This window comes from Ceratotherium simum, chromosome 2, assembly GCF_057802395.1.
Source record: "Ceratotherium simum simum isolate JZ-2026a chromosome 2, ASM5780239v1, whole genome shotgun sequence".
Classification (NCBI taxonomy): Eukaryota; Metazoa; Chordata; class Mammalia; order Perissodactyla; family Rhinocerotidae; genus Ceratotherium; species Ceratotherium simum.
The window spans coordinates 74,236,764-74,244,265 of record NC_141901.1 but is presented as its reverse complement, the minus strand read 5'-3'; the positions used below and the strand labels follow the sequence as shown (position 1 = coordinate 74,244,265).

Genomic DNA, 7,502 nt, shown 5'->3' with positions numbered 1-7,502 from the left:
TAAACTCTTTATGAGCTAAAGGATTCAGGTTCTAGAGCCCGCAGTTTAATACAAACTATCCCAAAAGTCAGAACCAGTGCAAGAAATTGAAACAGTTTAAAATTCCTTCTTTCAGGCTGTATGCTAGGTGTTAACATAGAGATGAAGAAAGATGTGGTAGTGGAGCAAAAATGTAAAGAGCCAAATGGCAGCACATCACAGTAAGTGCTGAATCAGAGGTTCGAACTGAGTGCAGTGGGAGCACAAGGAAGGGAGAATGACACTTGTCTGCAGCCTGCAGAGACTTCACAGAGAAGGCGACTTTTGAATTATGCCTTCAAGGAATGATACAGCCCAGCCTGCATTTTCTTGTAGCTAACAACAAAACAACAATGTAATATAATTACCATTTCCATACAACCCACAGAGAGGTTGCAGATATTCTTTCTAAGTCTCACCACAACCCTACAAAGTAGATATTGATGTTCCAATAGACCGATGAGGAAACTGGGGTTCAGAGATTAAGAAGCTCAGGGTCACGTAGCTAGTGACCCAAGATTTGAGCTCAGATCTGTATCGTTCCAAATCCCTTACCATAGCCCTGCACAGCCTAGAAAGATCCACTTATGTTCCCTATTGTCAACCAGTACATGGTTAACTTGTAACCATGTGGAGTCTAAGGGTGGGAACTCACTCTGGAAGACCATCTAGAATGTCAAACTTTGGCCTAAAGAATTGAGTCTTAAGTGAAAGGTCAGGATGATGGCTCTATACGTATACGCAGTTCATCTAGTCCAGAGTACCCTCTCCTTTCTCTGAGCTTCAACCACTTGTAGTTCAAAATAGATTATTCTGATTTATGTGCATGCTTGATTCCCTCTCCCATGAACTGTGAAAACCTTGATGTCAGGGAATAAGCGTTATACTTCTTTGAGATCCTCAGGGTCCAGCACTCACAGAAGTTGGCTGATTGCTGATTCGCCTGGCACTTTACTGAGGCCTTGAGAAGCATGCATGTTGATTTGAGTTAGGTTGACTGAGGTGAGGTGACTAGACTTAAGGTTTACATGCTATAAAGTAAGGAAAGGAGACCTAAGCAGTATAACACGGTGGTTTTCAGACTAGTGCCTCTCAGCCTTCAGTGTGCATGTGAATCACCCGACTCCATGTAGAACTGTCCAGTTCACCCTATCAGAGAGCAGGCACAGATCAGACAAAAGTATTGCAATTAAGCAACTGAGAGCTGGTGGTGGGGGCTGGGGAGGGAGGGACTTAATTTGCAGGGATTCAAATCCCATTTCCAAACTCTGTTGCTGTTCCTCGTCCTTTTGCTTTCATGGCAATGAAGAGCAGTTAAGTACAACAACAGCTACCGTTTAGTCAGTACTTATGAAGTGCGTGGTACTGTTCTTGGTGCTTTCAGCATCTTATCTACTTCTTACAGCAACTCATAGTACTATATTTACAGACTGATGACGGAAAAAAATAAAAAGTGTCAGTAACGTCCCTACATTTACACAGGAAGAGCAGGGATTTATTCCTGGTTCACCTGAGTCCAAAGTCTAGCGTTGAATGGCTCCTTGACACTGGGTTGTGAGGGAGCACTTGAGGGATGCCTAAGCTAGAGGTCAGAGGGCCAACAGTACAAGGAGGATTGAGGTGCACTCAGAAAGCACTTGCAGAATCCAGCCCTCCACAGGAGGTTGACTTGCCTCACTGAGTGTTTAAATCCAGGTAAGGTGTTCAGGAGCTGGAGCCACCTCAGATAGCACCTAATGGCTCGCAATGGAGTCACATTTTTTAGCAAACTGCTAAAGTCAGCCTCTGCCTTTTCCCCAGGAACTCTGAAGGAATTTTTCCACCTGCCATCTAGGAGGAAGGCCCCATCCTAGATTTTTGTCTTGATCTAGGTTTACTAAGACTGGTGTTAGTGTCATCTCCTAAGGCCTCAGAGGGTCTAAGGTGTCTTCCGGGAAAGACCCGACAACAGTACCGGAATTGGAAAAAGTGTAGTACTTTGTCGGACAAGTGGGGGGAAAGCAGGTAAAAGCCCAAGAGAACAATTTTTGGACAAATTTTCTTTTCATTTTGGCTTTGAAACAGAAATAGGGTAAAATGAGGTGCCTGTTTTCTTAAGGGTTGCTGTGTAAGAGCAAACCAACTAGTGAAAGACGATAAGTTGTCTATTAATTGCTCTACTCAGGTGCATCTGGCTTTCCCCCACTGCCAGGACAGAGCACTAGTTTAATTTTTGGTGCTCTTAGAATAGTATTGACGAGGCATCTCAGAGACTTTATACTACTTAGTCATCTTGTCTACATTTTTTCACTGAGCAGAAGATTTTCCATACAGATAGCTGTCAGCTTTCAACAAGGTAGAGTTGGCGTTTTCATCCTGAAATTGGATAGGAGAATGTGGAGAAGAAAAGCAGGGCTCAGATCAACAGATAAGGGAGAGCCCCTCCCCCATCCTCTTTAAACAACAGGTGGCTTTAATGCGCAGCGTCAACTCCTTTATGCACAGCAAGAAATTGTAGGCGGAGCATTCAATTTCAGCTTCCCTAGAACCTGCAGCTGAGAGATCAGGGAGCCCGCCTGTCAGTGTCCAGGAACACGGTGGTTCCTGCCGGAGGGGAGACTCGGGGGTCAAGGGGCTCGTTGGCTTCACGTCCAGGGAAAATTCGTTTTTGCCTTTCTCCTTCTCGTCTCCCTCCGTGCGTCCCATCACTGCCTCCCACCCTTCTGTTCTCGTGGGGAGAGGGAGCTAACGAGGAGGGATTATCCTATCCTGACCCCAGGCCTTCAGAGGAGTTCCCAGAAGGGCTATTTTTAGTGGTAGCTGCTCCTCTCTAACTTACCCAGGGGAGGAGCTGCGGTAGTGGAGCGGACGCTGAGCGCAGACAAGCCTCGGGTTTTCCGCGCATTGTTAGGGATGAGGGGGAAGGTAGCAGAGGCAGCCAACTCCCCAGGCAGAGGCCGCCAGGTGGGCGTCTGGGAGGCCGAGTGGCCCCGCCGGACAGTGGCGGGAGGATTTTGTCCACGTCCTGAAGAAAGTCGCCGGCGGCCGGCGGCAGCCCTCGCTGGCTGGTCCCGGGCGCGGGGTGGTCTCTGCAGGGGAGGAAGTTCCCGGCCACGGCGGCCTGCGTCACAGCGGGCTGGGACCGCCGAGTGGGCTGGCGGGCGGCGGCGGCGACCCCGGGGCCGGGCGCTGGGCGGCGCTGGCTGCCGCTGGCCGGGCTGCGCGCGGGGCGGCGCTGGAGGCGGCTCCGGCCGCGGCCGGGGAGGCGGAGGGGAGGAGGGCTGCGGGGCTGGGGCGTTAGCTGCGTCCCGGCTCGGAGCCCGCGAAGAGGACTAGGAGGAAGGCGCCGCCGTGGCCGCGGCCGCAGTGCTCCGGGCGCGACAAGCCATGAGCAGCGGCCCCGCGGGCGACCCCGCCGTCGCTGGCCGTCGCTGAGCCGGCCGGGAGACAGCTCGCCGCTCCCCAGCGCCCTCCCCAGCCGGCACCCTCGCGCCCAGAGGTAAGGGCGGGGACCGCGGAGGGATGGAGAGCGGCGGCCCGCAGGGGACCGCGGGCTCGGTCCGCTAGGTGCGCGGGAGCCAGGACGGGCCCCGCCTGGCTCGCGACCCTGCCTTCTCCCTGCTCTAGGGCAGGCAGAACGTGGTCGCCCGCCCAATGTGTGGTCCTTGGAACCATCCGCTGCTAGGGCTCAGGGACCCGCCAACCCCCTACCCCACCCATCCCACGGCAGCCCCAGTGCCCGGGCGAGGGACCCCCGGCGCCAAGCACACCGCGGCAGGTTCTGCGGACTTGGCTGGGGGCGGGGGGGGGGGGCGAGGGGGACAGCTGGTGGAGGATGAGGAGGAAACGCGGCCACGGCCGGGGGCCATCCTCGTTCTTCCTACCTTAAAAATCCCTGAGACCCTAGGGCCTGTCCCTTCTGATCTGCTCTCCCCTTGCTACCCCTGAGCCCCTGAAGTTAGCACTTTGGAGGAGAGGAAGGAATTTGAAGGTCTCCGAAGGGAACGAGAGCGCGATGTCTGCTCCTTTGCAGGACCAGAGGGAAGAGCGGGTTTAGCCGGATCGGGCGGGCCCCAGAAGCCAGGTGTCTAGGCCGGCGGTAGAGGCCAGGACCCGCTGCTTTCAACCAAACCCAGGCTCGGCGGTCTTTCCCTTTGCAGCTGGTTCCCAGCAACGAGGTGGTTCTGGATGGAGTTAGCAACTCGGAACCTTAGGATGTGCTCTGTAGACGCTAATTCCTTTCCTTTCCCCCTCAGCCAATTCTTCCCTCCCCCACCGCGCGCTTGCCGGTGTACATCAGATTACACTTCCTCCAGAACCTCGCACCGTACCTAGCTTTGAACAACCACAGACACCTAGCCCACATCCCGGGACGGATATTTCAGAGTGTTAAGGCCAAACTTCACTTGGTTTCAAATTCTTTTTCAGCGTTTTCAACTCCCAGCAAACCAGTTAGGAAACACTTTCAAGTCCGCATCCTCCTTAAAGTAAAAAATATGAACCAGTCAGTCCTTGTGGGAGTGCTGGCGCTGGGCAGAGGGAGGCTTGAATGACCCCATTTAATTCAGCCTTATGGGGGAGGAATAGATGAAGGAAATAGCAGTCCTGTTTTAGTCACGTACTTCTTACAAGCCCTTGGTAATGTAAGAAATGGAGCCTTAACCAGTGGTCACATTTCCCTACAGGTATGTAGAGGTTTACGAAGGCATACATAGGCTTCATAATGGACAAGTCAGTAAAATGCCATCTAGATGAGAGAGGAGGAAAAGTGATGGCACCCTCTCACCTGGCACAACTCGGCAAAATCGCCAGAGCCAATCAGCTTTATACATCTATACATTTCCTTTCTTTATTTTTTAATGATTTGTGTAAACCCAAAATGTAAGCTGAACCTCCCAAAATTGGCTCAGATTCATAAACCATATGTTGGATGTCTGGACATGGATAACAGATTAGATGTATATAACTCGATGATATTTTCATTTCTTCTGACTTGCTTAAATAGGGAAGACCAAGGTACAGGTGTAACCCTGATTTACTTTACTTTGGAGTGATTAACTTAAATACTGTCTTGAGGTCAGTTAGTTTGTCTGCTTTTGAAGGGGAGGTGGGGAGCAGCTTTGCAAGGGTGAAGACTTTTCATGGTCCTCATAATGGATTGACCACAGATAGGGCCCACCAACCCGAGTGGTATCAGAGGTAGCAAGCATGTTTAACAATTTTCTTATTAATAAAATTATCAAAGCCTTTGTTAATGGTACTAATCTCTTATTTCTCAGATTGACTAAGCACTTTGTTTAATGAAATGTTTTTAGAAGGGAATGCTTTCAGTGAAAAAAATGTATTAGGGACTGTGAGAAAAGACTAAGGACTAAGAAAAGAATGAATAATTTTCCACTTATATGAAATTTATCTTTTAAAAAAAGAACGAAGTTAGCAATATTTTTAACTCCTAAGGTGTCCAGTTTTTACCAAATTGTTATGATTTTTCAATTTAAGTTATAGTCACCAATAACATTATAATAGAGCCCAAGTTTAAAAAGAAATGGTGTGGAAACTTATTTTGCCAAGCATTGTGTTAATGGTTTAATATGGTACATTACTATGATATAGTCGAGCTGCTCTAGGTACCTAACATACATTATCTCAGATTCTTATAAGAAACGCTTAAGGTGGATGGTGCCATCCACATTTTACAGAAGAAGAAAGAGGCTTTAGAGTTTGTGACTTGCCCAAGAACATACAGCTAACAATGCCTGAATGAGCCCAAGCCTCTTTAGCCTTAAAGGTATACTTTTCTGTTATCCAAAGCTGCCTCTTTTTTTCCTACACAAATTTATTAAATTACCATAACAACTAAATGAAGAAACTAAGATTGAGGAAGTAAAGTCACCTGTCCAGGGTTTTCCATGTAATTAGTATATAGCGAATTCAAATTTGGAATCAGGGCGATCTGTTTTGAAAACCCATGTTCTTGCCACTGATCTCTATTAAATGACTGATTAAGAGTCTAAACTAATGGACATTTCACTCCTACTCATCAGCTCTTCTCATCCACGTGACAATGATGGTCTCATGGGCTGCAACACACTCCCAAGATTTTATACTCAATCCCTGGAGTGCTTGCTGTATCTCCAGCCCCGGATCACTGATGAAAGCATATTGCAGCCAGTGGGGGTGACATTACTGTGGAGGTATCCTTGGATCCACTTAATTTCTCTTAAAATGTAAATCATTCCAGATTGGCATGGGGAAAAGAGCATGGCCTCAAGATAGGGAAAGCTGGTATCAAATTCTGGCTCTACCGCCCAGTAAGAGTGCAAACTAATTGACCTTCCTGAACTTCTCTGAGCCCAGTTTTGTCATATATAATGGGGTTAATAAAGCCTACCTAGTTGGATTATTGTACAGATTAAATGTAGCAAACCATATAAAGGACAGCTCCTGTTCCTAGTAGGTGCTCAGTAAATGGTGGAGATTAATACCCCTGTATCCTAGCACTGACTGAAATTTCTGCTGTATTTCACTTTCCGTGTATTTAACATGCATACAGTGATTAGTCATTGCTATCACTGCTTCACTCTTCAGCTATACAAAGGTTAATCTGGTTTTTAGCATCTTTAACTTTTGAATCACATCCTTTTTTTTTTCGTAGTTCTGACATAAATATTTACTCGCCTTATGTAGTTTTTCCTTTGCTCCACTCTGCATATTTTTTGGAACTTTATTAGCCATATTTCAGTGGATTGGAATTTGTAATTTTTGGTGAACATACTTTCCTGTTTTCTGCCTCTCTTGATTTCTCAGCCTTGCTTATCATTCAAGGCCCCATGACAATCCCAGTATCTTCCCACCATACACCTTACCCTTGACCAAGCCTCTGTCAGCTAAAATTCTGCATCTTCTTTAAGGTCCAGCTACCTCCTTCCTGAGCCCATATACCTTCCATTTTAAATCCTTTGTCAGTTCCCTTATAATTCAGACATGTACTCCTATTTTATTTAATTAATTAATTTATTTTTGCTGTGGAAGATTCGCCCTGAGCTAACACCTGTTGCCAATCTTCCTCTTTTTGTATGCAGGCTGCCGCCACAGCATGGCCACTGACAGACCAGTGGTGTAGGTCCATGCCCAGGAACTGAACCTGGGCCACTGAAGCAGAGCATGCTGAAATTAACCAACTAGGCCACTGGCCCTGGCCCTCCTAATGCTTTTTTTTTTTAAATTAACTTTTTAAGTTATTTGCCCAGGTAATATCCTGTAAGACTATAAACTCTTTGAGGACAGGGACATTTTTCTATTTCTTTGTATTCTTTGCTTAGTATGAAACAGATGTTTTCTGTTTCCTGAATGAAAGATGAGTCAGATATTCTGAGAGAGATCCTTACCCAAATTATTTGTCTCTGTTACGTGATAGTTAGTGGCACCTTCCTCTCTATTTTGAGACTTGTTCATCCCAGCCTTCTCCACCAATTTAACTGGAATTACATTTACTGGAAGCCCAT

At 47.5% G+C, this 7,502-nt stretch overlaps 1 protein-coding gene across 2 annotated transcripts in view; it reads left to right on the top strand.

Annotated features, from left to right (window-relative positions):
• The first annotated feature begins 3,265 nt into the window (after positions 1-3,265).
• Positions 3,266-7,502, top strand: part of LRRC8C (leucine rich repeat containing 8 VRAC subunit C) — a 77,441-nt gene continuing 73,204 nt past the window's right edge. Inside the window, exon 1 of one of the 2 annotated variants that reach the window (XM_087447837.1) lies at positions 3,266-3,496. The gene's annotated coding sequence lies outside the window, so the exon portion shown is untranslated. The remainder of the gene's footprint in view (positions 3,497-7,502) is intronic. The other variant, XM_004420867.3, reaches the window with a different exon arrangement.